The 14,633-nt window shown below is 39.4% G+C and overlaps 1 protein-coding gene across 11 annotated transcripts in view; it reads right to left on the bottom strand.

The window, feature by feature from the left end:
• The window catches only part of SORBS2 (sorbin and SH3 domain containing 2), a 187,963-nt gene that overhangs the window by 29,714 nt on the left and 143,616 nt on the right, over positions 1-14,633 (bottom strand). The window lies entirely within an intron of this gene.

Raw genomic sequence — 14,633 nt, 5'->3', positions numbered from 1 at the left:
GAAACAGGGGTGACAATTCTGCTCATCGTGTTTGATGATGCTTTGTTACTCTGTGACAAGTCCTATAAAACCAGACAAGGATGATTAACACCCTGGGCGCTCCAGCACAGACACTGCAATATTTCATGAGAACAGTTACGCAGTTTTTATAAAGCATCACTAGGTTTCGTTTCATATTCTACTTCAATAATGGTTTTTTCTTTTGAAGCGCTACTAAATACGATCCAAAGTCACGCTTCTCTATCTGCTTTTCAAAAACAGATACAGAACGTCTGAAATGAACTTTTACTGCAAAAATATAAAAATCTAAAACCAATTCCTATATGCGCAAGTGAGGTCTGCAGCGCTGCTCCTCCCTCCCAATTACTCACCAAAATCCCACAATCGGTTATAGCCAGAAACTTTTGTAAATCCCATGATGTTTGTGGCCAGGTGTTGACCACCTCCTGTTCCTGGTAAGAACGGTTCTCATCACACAACACTAGCCGTTGCTTATGGAGTTACGGAATTAGCTACTGCACAAACCCAGGAAGATGGGATATAGTATTGCTCCGTAATTTTATTATTAATACAAAGTCAACCTTAAATGACCGCTAATTATAAATCAGTCATTTCATACATTTCAAGCCTGCAGTGAGAATCAGGTAATACTACAATTCTGGTACCTAGGTATGAATCCCGGAGGAACCGCATGGTCCCAGGGGTATTTCTTCACGGGTACAAAGCAGCGTGATTCAAAGGTTAAACTTGTTCTAAGTTCCTGGCGTGTCATTTCAGAGCTCACCCCATGGACTGGAAACAGAACTACCATACAGCTTCGTAAGCTGCTGGAACTATTTTTCTCTCCATAGAAGCCCTCTGGATTTTTTTCTCTGTATGGAAAAGTCTGTACAGACTTTTCTCTGTGCAGAAGGACTGAAGATGTAATAGCACTCAGGGCCCGTGTTAGTGCTGGTTTTGGCGAGGTATCCCTTTTTTCCCCATGATTTGAATTGCAAGTTCGTGAACAGGACTTCACCCCGATTTGCAGGCTGACACTTAGGTATACTTCTAGAAGGCCACCTGTAGTCTAAGAATATTTGGGAACAGATTTCATGAGACTATGTTTTAAATGACATTCTACAGCAACTGTTGAAGCCACTTTTACAGGTGGGGCACTGTAAGGACGATACGATTGGTCGGTGAGAGCTCATTTGTCAGTAGCCATCGTTATTTAAGACCCGCATCACGTAGCAAGTGATGCCGTCAGGACACTCACGGAGGTTTTGATTTCTGGATTGTACTGAAATTTATTATACTGGGAGGCAGGAAGAACCACACAAACATGATACAACATGAATCAAATGCTGTCTAAAACTTCAGCTAAGATCATTCTCATTTTCTCCATAATTTTTAATTGTAGTTTAATTTAAGTCACATTAAAATCAGGTAAAGAAAACTTCCGCGTTTTTGGTAAGAACAGCAGCTGAGATGTAAACAGTTAAAAGAGGTTAATAATTCAAAGACTTTAAAGTTACTTTCCAGAGAAAATTAGTCCTCTATAACTTAATTAAGGTGATCTCTGCATAAGGGTTTCAAAATGTTCATTTTTTATAAATAGAAATTTCTTTGCTTTGTGGACAAGTATTCAACTATTTCTTCTGTGTTGCTCCTTACTACTCCTGTTATTCTCACTGTTAAATACTGCCACATTCATAAGCTCCAGTTTGCATCAGAATAACGTGCTGTATAAACACAGAGGTAGAATCCCTCCTCCAGTGGGATTATAAACGCGAGAGAAGTGATCTATCAAGAATATGCTCACTGCAAACCCAGCAACATAAACCTGACCGCTAGAAACGGCAGAACTAGGTTCCTGATACTTCTCTCAAGTCATAAGTAGCTTAACTTGTAAAACACTGTGGCGGAACGAGCTCCAACATGAATTTCCAGGAGGCTTAGCATTCTGAATGTGAGCTATACCCTGTTGGAGGGGTTTGTGCACAGCTCTTGTTCCTCCTGATTTCAACAGACCTTTTGAAGGCAACAACATTTTGTGAACATTGGGTTGTAACGCTGGCAAAGAGGGTTATGGCAACTCTGGTATTTCACCAAGAGACAGCATAGGAACTGGCCTGTAATTGACGGAATTTAGTTCCAGGCCTATTTCAAGGCGTCTTGGTGATCTTGGATGGTTCAAGGTGGCACGTTTTCATCCCGCAAACCCACACGCATTTCATTGTGGGGGAAATCTCAAAGTAAGCACGTGCCTAGGAAAAGGGGAAACCCAAGCTTTTGGTTATAACGACTTCTCTGTTTTCTTCCAATTTGCTTTGAAATGAAATAGACTACTGGACTAAATCATGAACCCACAAGCGTACCGCTTCATTGTTTTAGTAATCCGTGTGCTTAAACCTGCTAGTCTTTGCATCTCTTCAGAACAAAAGCAGTGCAAGACGCAGGCAATACCTCTAAGAGTCACATGCTCTAGAAGCCATGTGTCTCCTTTAATATTCCGTCACCACAGTAGAGGCAAAGCTGAGGCCATTGCTCTGCTGCTGCTGCAACTCTCACCTGATAGATGCTGTTAAATTGTTCCTGTCAGAGCTCAACTAGCCCCAAACCGCTGAAACTGCTTCCAAAACCCAAATGTGATTCTATTGTAATGCACTACATTGCTCCAATTTGACCAATATTTTGTTTTATAATAAATTGGGAAACCAGAAGAACAGATTTCATCTTTTTCTCATCCTTATCTTTCCACGGTTGCGCTGCATCATGGGTTTTCAGGTTGTGGAAACTGATGCTCAGGTTGTGGTAATCTACAACTCTGCTCCAGTGACTTGTGCTACGGATGAAAAGAGGAGAGCTAGAAATAAAAGCTCTGAAAATTATGCTAAAAAAGAGGGCTACGTGTCATGCAGTTATTTTCAGCTCCTCCAATACAACCTCCAGACACATCAGAGGAGACATGATCACCTCTATTCATCTGCATCTCATTTACATTAAAAAAGTTATCAATGGCAATATGTCCACCTGCCAGGAATTATTATGGTGTTCATTCTTTCTAAATTAACATGTCCTCAGGCAACACTCATCTGCGATTTGCAGCCTGTGGATGAGAGATCTCCACATAACCTGGGAATGAAGCTGTTACCAGGAGGACAAGGTGAGGTAGTGGGAGGTAGCCCACGTTCTCAAGGAAGAGGGCACCAGTGAGGCCAGGAGGGTGGCTCGCTCGGTGGGGCAGCTCTGCTGCAGTAATGGCCTGTTGGAAGACGACTACCAACATTACTGACCATGTGCCCAGCTTCTCCCAGTGTTTCCATCAGTCAAGGTTTGCCTCACTCGTACCATGACGAGTCCCTTTCCCAGGTGGATTTCTGGGCAGTGGTGCTCCACATCATATGCTTTTGTTCCCATGATGGGAGAGTACACAAGACCGTGGAATACAATCAAGTTTTATCACTGCATTTGATTTCTATTTGCTACATTTGATAAAACCAGCCTGGTATTTTTCTGCAAATGACTGTGAAGTTATTTCTTACTAGTTTCATTTTCCTAGCAAAACCCAGATTTCAAGGTCTGGGTTTTTTTAAGATGATCTATCATTGCATTGATCTTAGGTGATAAACCAACTATTTATGACATGTTAAAATAAAAACTGATTTGTGGATTTGAATGTGAAGAACTGAAGTACTGTAACTGAGCTCATAAAGTCAATGGAGTTAAACATTAGAGAGAAGGGCTACTGTGAAACAAAACCTTGCCATCCGCTCTAGGAAAGGAGGAAAGAATCAAACCTCCTTTCCAAAGGTGGATTAAATAGAAGCCTGTGTTTTGGAGCCAGTTCTGTTATGGAGCTGTGCTGATGATCATCAGACATTCTCAGACAGGACATAAACCTGCTATTAGCACTCAGGAAATCATCCCTATTTTATTTCTCAATATTTGGAATATTGGGCTCATGATGAGTGCGTTACTGTTAACTTATTCTGTCTAAACAAAATATCGTGGTATTTATTTTTTAAAATACATTCTGAAGGAGGTATTTATTCTCAAGTCTTTACTGTTCACACAGTTCATATTTTCAAGTTTTTGCCTTACATCCTCTGAAAGCTGCAAACTGCTTTATGACAATTCTCCCATCACTATCCAACTTCAATGATTTTAAGATAAATATCTAACGTTGTGAGGTCTGCCTGCAATAAAACCATAGAAGCCAGCAGCAGCGTCGCTCACGCCGACAGCTAGTGTATCCACAGTTCTCCTCGCATTTCGACACAATGGAGTGAAGCAAAGGCCGTAGATCCATGCGCTTCCCTACACTGCCCACAAAACACACACCCAGCCTGTTCTGGAAAACGTCAGAGTCTTATTTCAAAACTGGCCACGACTACGAGTATCAACCTCATCTTTGTTGACCAGTCACTGACGTGGACTGGTACCAGCGGAGGAAGGAAACTGGGGCTCACAGGTGACCTCTATTAGAACCGTTGCATGAAGTGACACAAACACTGCAGATCCATTGCGGGATTTCTTAGGCAGGTTCCAACCCCTTCCATTAGAAAGTGGACCGAGACCATCTGTCACATGATGGCCAAACAGACAGAAGGCCACTTGTAATGGCTCTGGGGCTATACAGACCATGACGTTAATCCCAAGGACGGTGTAGATCCCCATGGCCTCCTATGGAAGGGAACAGGTAAATCACACAACTGAAACCAAACCATAGAGAACTTCTTTATCCACAGCATTCCGCAGGCCATAAATAGTGTGTTAGTGATCCGCCCAAGACAGCAAGAAGTGTGTGTCGTGCCAAAATCGGCTGCTGGGTTACTGTATGGCTTTTGCTTTTAAGATACTCTTATCACCTTGACTGTAACTTGCCCTTTTGCCCTTTCTTTGATGGTTTTCTCTATATGAAAGATGCTGTATGTCGCACATTCTGCAACACTGATTTTTCCACAGGCATATGGTATTATATATAGGCTGTGTAGAGGTCATACCTTCTACCCACAGGTAGAGCCGGCGCTGATACGGCGTATAGGGAAAGATGAAAGCAAACAGTGGATGTGGTTTTTTACTGCCAAGGGTGGGTACCACTGTTTGCAGCTGTTCTATCAGCTCTTGGGCATTTATCAACCCATGATCCTGCCAAGCCTCTTCCGGGTGACCCGATAGAACACATACCCCCCCCTATTCCCCCATCTCCAAAGCTAATTAGGCAACTTCCAGAATATTCAACGCTGCCCTATATGGATAAAGGCTGCCCAACAAAAATAATTAAATATTGGAGACAACCACCCCAAACTACCAAATACAGACTTTGTTGAATACTTTGATTCCGTTCTACTCAAAAAGCCAGATACGTATTTACAATTAAGCCGATGTTTTAGCTGTTTTCATGCACCACGACTTTAATGGTGACTGAAAGTGAAGTTAGGAAAAGTAGGCAAAAGTTGTAAACAAAAACCAGGCTTGTTTGCATAATGGTTCTAGTACTTTAACAAATTATTTTGAAATATTTTCCCTCCCTGGAAAAAGATTTAATTTTCTGTAGTTTTTGAACATGATTTATCATATTCCAAGATTTAAAAAGTTTCAAAATAAAAGATAAAGGTGTTTGTAAATTAAACTATGAGAAAACCAGTATACTTAACAGCCATTTTAGCCAGACCTACTGAACACAAATAATCATCCTTGGGCTTTTAAATTGTCTTCTCTGATATACGGAGCACTCTTGACTATTAGCGAAGGCCTAGCAGCTTACTGTCTCGGAGAACTGGGACCGAACTTCACAATCATGAGGTTTGTCCAGATTTATAGAGCTTGAAACCAAATCAGAGTAACTTGCAAACAATTAACAATTTAAGGCCACGATTTGCCTTTAATTTTTGAAGAGACTACAGAAGGTGAGAGTGAATCATGAACACGAATGAGTTAAAGCCACCATATGAAGTAAAGCTATCATTACAGGATTCACTGACTTTTGCCCTAACGCTCTAAAAATGGGGAGGGAAGGCGGGGAGAAGGAATGAAAGCCTGAATCTCTCCCACTCAGAGCCGGGCAATGACAGCCCACCACCTGATCCTGATGCATTTTGTTTGGAGTAACGGCAGTGCTCGTCAATCCTGCCATTATAAATTTACAACAAGATTATTAATTGCTGTATTGCCTGATTAGCAACCTTAGCCGTAAATACTTAATTGGAGAAATGATGGCTTAGCCACAAAGGCTTTCACTTGACATATAGAATTTGCAGTCAGGTATTTTAATTAAAAAAATACTAGTGTGTTGATGTATTCACTGTGTCTGAAAGCAGTGCGCCTGCCCAACTCTGAAGAAGTGGGAATTTGTCAAAGAGTTAGAGATGTATGGGCTGCTGTGGAATTCCGAGTGTTAATCTCTGAGAAGTTCTGGGGATAAGGACTCACAGTTCCTAGGAAAATAAGATCAACATCCAAATGCACTAGTGATCTGGAAAGATACAATGATTGTGAATTAGAAACACCCCATAGATACCAGAAGGAAAGCACTAAATCTTAACAAACGTTAAGACACAAATGGCGAGCACTCCAACCCTTCTTCCCAAGAGAATCATCTGAACAAGAATCATTCATTTACCTCGTTGGAAACACCAGCAGAACTGTCTTGAACATAGTCCAAAAGCTTTTTAGGTGGCTGCATCATAAAAGCAGAAGTGTAGAGATGAAATGGAGTAGAATCAATGGCAGCAAGGAATGAAACATGTGGAGAAGGTGACACAGTTAGAAACTAAGTGTTGACAACATCAGATACAAAGAGTGACACATATGGGCAGAATGGAAGGAAGAATGCGTTACAGCATTTTTTAAAATTATAAGCATCTTAATAAAATGTTAGTAACTTTAGGTGGTAAAATTTACAACTGGAATGGTTGAATCACTACTAGAAGTTTTTAATACTGATGAGACAGAATAGTGTAAAGCATCACGGTTACGTTCTACTGGGGAAATCTCAATATACTTTATCTTACAGGAGACACTATTCTCAGGTTATCATTATCGGTTAAATATTGTTGACATATAGTTCATCAGAAGAATGTATTGGGACTGTTTCTGCCCACCTAGAGGGAGGAATGACAAAAGAGCTTGAATGGCGAGATACAAGGACATAAAAGGCAATCAGTGAAAATGGGATTCGTTATAGATGACTGGACAAGAAATTAAACCCAGAGATATTTAACTTTTTTTTAATATTTATTTTCAGGTCATATTCAATGGCTAATTTTTTTAAATGTTATGACTAAAAAAATAAAGTTTTAAAAGAATGTATGTGGTTTGCTTTCTCTTCTGCTCCCACTGAAGTAGCCGGAAGTTCTGATTTTGGCCTATGGCCAGCTACAAAAAGGGACTAAGGTGCCTGGTTCCCTGAGTGCCCTCCAGGGCCCTGCGGCAAGTGCTCAGGCTCCCCATGGAGCCCTGCACATCAGTAATTAGAGGGGGGTCCAGAGAATTGTTAGCTAACTGGGAAAGGTAAGAATGGGCATGTTTTAAATCCTGGTAACTCTCAAGCTCAAATGTGGATTTGGGATTTCCCTCAAGCTGCCCAGGATCCCGGGGGGCTAGGAGGATACTCAACCAGAGCGAAGGAATGCTTGGGATAAAATATCTATATCTATAGTATATCTCTTGTTTTTCTGAGGGCATTTGAAGCCACATCTTCCACCTGTCTGGAAAGTACTCTAACCACTGCGTTAGACATTCTCCTGGGATGAAGACATTTGTTATCCTTTTTCCTAAAGTTAAAGTGTGCAGGAAGGAACTTGAGCTCCGTGGAGCCAGAGGGGGGTGTGCAAAAGCAAGAGCAAGTGCATCTCCAACCGAGTCGTTAAGGCAGGGAGGAAGTGGAACCCAGGTCTCAGTCTTGCTTCGAGGACAACGACACTGTTCTATCCTTGTATAAAATCTATAAAGAGCCCTTGGTGCTTACAGCCAATACGGCCGGTGGGATTCGCAGAAGAATTGTGAGCGCGTAGGCAACCAAAAGTGAAAAACCTGAGGTATCGCTGACGTTTATCTGTTTCAACCAATGGAGGTTTTCAGGTTTGTAATTTTAAACACAAATGCTTGCAGTAGGACTAAGGTGGCATCTGTTTGCCCTAGTCTTTTTTTTTTTTTTTTTTTTGGACCTGGCTATTCGTGAAAATGGGAGCAGAACTGAAGTCTGTTTCTTCAAGCAGGTGTCCAGCTTGAAAACGGAGCAAACCCGTATCCCTGTGTTCAGGCACAAAATACATACTCTGCATGCATGCATATAAGAGGACAAAAAGGAAAAAATTCTCAGCATTTACTGCCATAAGCAATTTGTATACGGCTGACTGCCTTTAAATTCAGACACATTCCTTTAAGTAAAATACAAGGTTCGTAACTTTGCATCCCTAACGCAAACTGACGTGTTTTTCTGTTCTGAAAGATTGGTTGAAAATAATCCGGCCAAACGCAAAAGATTTAGGTAGACTGGTAAACATCCCTGTTTAACGTGCAATTGATCTTGTTATTAAATATTTACACACTATTATTTTTCTAATATGTAGTCTCTATTAAAGCTATTAAAGTCACTACTCTGGCAAGTTAAGGGTCCACTTGAAAAATAGTAGTTCTATGCATGAGATGACTTTATTAGCCTTTCTCAAAAAACATCGTATTAACTTTACTGGCATATGTTTGCTGAATTTGGTGATTTGTAAATTCCTCATTATAAAAATATTTTTCCTAATGTTTAAATATTAATATTCTGTCCTCACTTACCGGACATCCAAACTCCAGTTCTGAAAAGAATTTATACCAGGGTTCGTTTTCTAAATCTATGTCATCTGGGTTTATGCGATCGGTCTGGAGCAGTTGTGAAGGAAAAGGGAAGGAAAAGGCACACACTGAGCAAGGTGCTAGAAATGCCATGTCACTTTATCAACACACACACAAACGCAAAACAAATATGGGGAAAGGAATGGAATAAAATCAAAGAATGAAGACGGTATTTAGGACAGAGAGTATTATTCAAGAGCTGTCATTGACTGGGAGCTTTAATGCTTTTCTTTTTGTTGCTGTTCTTCCGATGTCTGGAAGATGTTAAATGTTTTAAAATTACTCTTTTAAAGCTCAGAGGGCTCTTTGACCAATTCTGTAAACACCGCTGCATTACTTCAGTGCATTCAATGCTACGAGAGATTCCTTGTTAAGAAGATGGTTTAAACGATTGCCATCTTCAGCATAGGCATGAAATTGCCCACCTGATCAGCAACAAAGATATAATTTTATTAGTATTGCTTTTGGTCATTCCTTGTCTTCTCACAAAGCATGTTAATTCTGGATCTTGCTGTCTTGAAGCAAGCGCTGAGCAGAGATAAGGAATATGCATCATGCAGGCACGACTATATTAAAAAGCCACTTCAGCATATGAAATGGAACTGGTATATTTAAATCCTATGGTCAAAAAATAGGCAATAAAAATGTACGCATTCCGTAATACTTGTTTTAGTAGTATTTTGTAATGCTTTATCTCCCACAGCCTTGTTGACTTAATGAAGCAGTTTTTTCCACAGTGAAATACATCGTTTTCGGCTGAAAATTCTCACAGCAAAGAGATAAAGTAGCAATTGAAGATAGCATTAAGAAAATTTTTCAATGAACAGAAGAATAACTGACAGATTTATTCAAGTAGCATGAAAACACGACAGTGCAAAACAGTAGAGCTCCCAATGGGATATCTAATCAACTGTAAACTTGGCCGCATTGATTATTTTCTAAATAGCTCCAGTTCCTTTTGGAGGATCTGATGTAAGCTGTCACGCAGCACAGAATTACAGTGAACTGTTGGCTTAAAGGTCTCTGAAACAGAGAAAGCCTCTTGTTAGAGATATTTCTGAATTTAATATTTGGTCCTCTGCAACTGTAATTATCAGAACTTGGACGCTAATTATGGTGTGACTTAGAAAGCAATCCTCAAGGAAGAAGACAGGGTCCTGCATAAAGAACGATACTGGTGATTAAGTATGTACCGCCTTTTCCTCCTGGCTCAAGCTGTCACCAATACGCCACGGCAATCACATACAGCTATTTCTGTTTTCTGCGAGAGATAACACCCCGCTCTTGACCATTTCAGGTAATTAAACGTCTTACAGCACTTTTCTTGCTGCCTTTGATGTTGCTGGAACAGACCGCCAACTTTGCTCTATTGAAAGGTCAACAACCCTTTTGAACTACCTTGGTCCTCACATATCTCCGAGCTGTTCATGAAGTATCTGGACACCAACTGTTGTTTTATAGATTTATCTCCACAACGTCCCTTTCAAGGAAGGGATGCATTGCTGCTGTGAACGGAGTGGGACGCTAAAGCCAGTGAGGAACAGCTTGCCCGTGCTCCATGGCAGGGTTAGGGGTGAAGCTCCTCTGGAGTTTTGCCCTTAGGTTTCCACCATCCACAGACATAATGCAGCACCACTAATCACAACTGTTTCAGTTCTACTGTACACACCCAAGTCTTTAGTAGAAAACGACCACTGAAATGAGTTTCATGAGCTTACCAGTAAAGATTTGTCACCTTAATAGGGACTATAATTGATTTAAGAAAAAACACAGGATTCTCGTCTACAGAGAGATGAGGGCAAAAACTGTCAGATTCACAAAGCAGAAGATAACTTCGTTCTATATCAACTTGATTCCCATTACAGAGAATGCTTGGTGTATTCAGAGTTTTTTGCTTACCTTAAAGAAAATAATCCAGAATTTAGATCTGGATAATTTGAGAAGACTGCACTAAAAAAAGGCTTTTTCTTTATTTCTTCAAACTAAGTTACAGTATGTCGAAATATTTATAGCATGCTTTCCTCTTTCTATTATACCAATGAATTAATTTTCATGGACAGAAATATTAATATGAGCAATTGGGTGCATCTACATAAAATAAATAAATAAATAAATCCCATGAAATGCATATGGGGTGGAAATCGCGGGGCTGTCGGCACTACAAAGCCATGGATGGAGCGGTGTCCCTTCTTGCAGGGAGCCAGAACACACCGTCAGACCAGCTAGGCTTCCACCCAGCTAGCCAAGGAGATCAAAATGAGAATGGGAGCTGGCTCCTCTTTTCTCTTCAACTACTCTCGCAACTAAGTTAAAAGCTTAAACTCCCCCGCATTTCTGCTTCTAAAGGAAAAGCTACAAATAGCGTATTTTATGTCGTTTCTAAGTTTTTGAGTTCTCCTCGTGTAGTAGGGCGCAAATAAAATGAGAGCAGAAGAAAGCATGTAAACTCCACGCACCCAAGTCCTGCTTTTATTTACAGCTTGAACCGCAGAGGGCAGCAAACAAAAAGAAACCGGGCACTAAAGGTTGCGAATTGGCTGCTGCCTGCCAGTTCCAGGGAGGATGGTGCCTGGGCTCCCGAGATCAATACACGGCAATTGATTTCGCTTGGCTTTCAGATTCAATTTGGCTGATGGACCTTTTTCTATTCTCTCCCCTTCTAAGAGACTTCAAATGAACAAATCACTTTGACTTAAAAAACTGGTTTTGGCTTGGTCTCACAAAGTATCTCCCAAACTGCTTGAACAGAGGATAAAAGCAATAAGAAGGTAAATTCTCTTCTTATGACGTGTCAGTCAACAAAGTCATGTTCTTGTGCTCTTATCCTTAATCTAGTCATTCAGCAACATTTTCATTATTTGTTGAAAATATGCTACCAAAGACCAGTTAAGTATCTTTACTCTTTTTGCATCAGATGGTCAACACAGCTCTGCATCGACGTACTCAAGTATAAAAGAACACTGATGCTGTTTTAAAAAAATACATCTATAGTGTTGCACGCAGCTTTGCCTGCGCTTGACCGGATATACATTAGACATTCACAGGTAATAATCAAAATCGTGCGTTTAATCTGGTGGGTTAAAGGTTCTTATACGATCTGCATGGTCAAATTAATATTTTGCATTTGCGATTTCAGACACCATACTGAAGAATGGACCGAGATGTTTGTTGTCTGCTTGGCTTTGGCCAAACTAAAGAGATTTCCTTTCTCTTTTCCTCCCCCCTCCCCCTAACATTTAAATAGCTGTTGTAGCTCCAAGTCCACCACCAGATTGACCTAGTCTCCCCATATCTTTATGAGAAGACATGTTTTCTAATGTCGTATCAAAACATACCTATATGTGGAATTCCTGATTTCATTTTAAAACACACTGAGAAATTTTTTTTTAGTTGACAAAGTGTTCTTGAAGTAACTCAACCAAAACCGCATAGAACATTCTGATAACCAGCTTGAGATGTCAAAGGTGATCAAAGTTGCATATTCTAAAGAAAACTTCAAATTTTCCACCACAGTAAAAAAAAACCCAAAACACCAACAAACAACAGATGTACATCACGGTGCAAGCCCAGACTGCTTCTGCTATTTGACAAAACAGTAATGTTTTTTAATTTATTCTGATCATGAAATCCTCTTGCATATAAACTCAGTAGAAAATTTGTATACTGAACATAATAAAAAAATCTAGAAGTAAAATGTAACCTGACAGTTTTATCTGACTAGCACATGTGTACCTTCATGCTTAGACTAAAACACCTAATGGAAATAAAAGCACCTATTGGTTGTCCCGGTTTTACAAAGTCTTTCTTTACAGTAACAGCAGGATTTTTCCTTTCTTGCTTTACTGCAGAAATAGAGAACTGTACATGTATGAAGGAAGTACTTCACATATACAAGGTTGAAGCTAGCAAAGAATAAAGTTAGCTTCATATCCACAGGAGTAGATTAAATTATTACACTGCCATTTACTTATTTACTGAAAGTAGACACCCATTTTAGGAAACAAATCCATGGTTCGGATGACATTAGAGAAAAAGAGCATTTTACTGAATTGCAGCCATTGGAGATGGAAACATTCCTCAGAACGACTTACGGGCCACCTTACAAAATGGGAACGTTCTCTGGGCTTATTGAAATGGGAAAAAAGCAGCTGCCACACCGTTGCTGGGCAAACTATGCAACAGCTTAATGTCACTTAGATGTAGCTGTAATCTCAAAGCATCAACCCAAGCCCCTCCTTTCTGTTGATGTTTTATACCCTTACAAGTTCAAATTACAGAAGAAAAAACATTAATTTCCCATTTCATGACGAGGGCTGCTACATGATAGTGCAGCCTGCAATTACGCTTATCTTTTTATATCCATAACAAAGATAATAATCTACCCCTCGCCAATCTATCCATGTAACGTTTATTACTAGGTGATTTTTTTTAGGTTTCTTGTTTCTTACATTCTTTTGATCTAATCAATAAGAATCTGCTGAATGATATTTCCCATTAAACCTTAGTTTTACATTGACTCTCATTTTATTATATTCTTCCCATGTTTCTAATTTCCACATTAATGACCACTGATTCCAATGGAGTATCTACGTCAATAATGGCAACGCTGATCTTTCAAACCTCATCTGTCCTGTTTTACTAAACAGGCATAAAAGGCAGTTGTAAATATTTTTCTTTCTTTTTCCTTCAGATCATTTTGCCACCAAAGCTGCAATCCTGTAGACATGAAAATGATTTAATTTCAGCAAAAAATTTTAAGATTTGGAGTGTTGGAGAACTCCCTTTGACTTTTTTGTTTTAGCAAAACCGATAAAGTAAGAATTTCTATTTCAAATGTTGTAAATGTCCATCTTTTACAAAATTAATAAAATATTTATCTTTATGTTCTATAATTTGATTTGATTTGATTAGTATTTTCTTTCAGTATCATCAGAACAATTTTTTCGATATTAAAAATCAAATCTTTTGAAATTCTGAAATTACCAAGATGAAAGACATTACTCATGCAATATTGACAAAATCGAGAATTTGGAGTTTTCATCTGCCTTCAGAACTACTACAATATTTTCAAATTTCAGATTTTCCTGGACACTCAGAAAAATCTTTTAACCTCCTCTGCTGACCATCGTTTAACAATTCCCGAGTTGTACTTCCCATACCCCATTCAATGAACACAAGGACAGCAAACGCTTTAGTGAAACCAAGTCTTTTTCTTTTTCTAACTTGGTCCAAATAAAGCTAAACATCATTGTTATCAACAGCAGAAATTCCCCACTGATAAAACTGGGATAGCTTACTCCATCTATTTTTATATCAGTCAATAATGTTACACTAGTGTCAGCTCAACTTTCATCTCTTGCATTCTCCAATCTTTTACAGCTCTGACTTATAAATAAATAAAAATCTCTCCATTCTATCCATGAATATTATTTCCTCAGCTTTTAAAATTTATTGTACAAAGAGATGTTTCCCTGTATTTATATCAGCTAAATATAAACTTCTAGTCTAAGCTTTAGATGCTAAAAGTGTGACCTTGCCCTTGACTGATACTGCTCAGTAAGTACAATGTGACTAAGGCTTTTCGGGGTGGAAATATTTTAAGGACCAAACACAAAGCTCAAAATCCAACCTCTTGATCGAGAACAACAAAAATAAAATGCATAAGCAAGTTAACAAAAAAAGGTTCAGGAACAGTCAGCAAAGATCACTTTTTTTGTCATTTCATTCGTTGGCTAAAATTGAAAAACTGTATCTATGATCGTATTCATCAGCACTGCAATTCCTGTATGAATTCTTTTTTCACA

Source organism: Chroicocephalus ridibundus, chromosome 5 (assembly GCF_963924245.1).
Source record: "Chroicocephalus ridibundus chromosome 5, bChrRid1.1, whole genome shotgun sequence".
NCBI lineage: Eukaryota > Metazoa > Chordata > Aves > Charadriiformes > Laridae > Chroicocephalus > Chroicocephalus ridibundus.
This window is presented reverse-complemented; position numbering and strand designations above follow the sequence as displayed.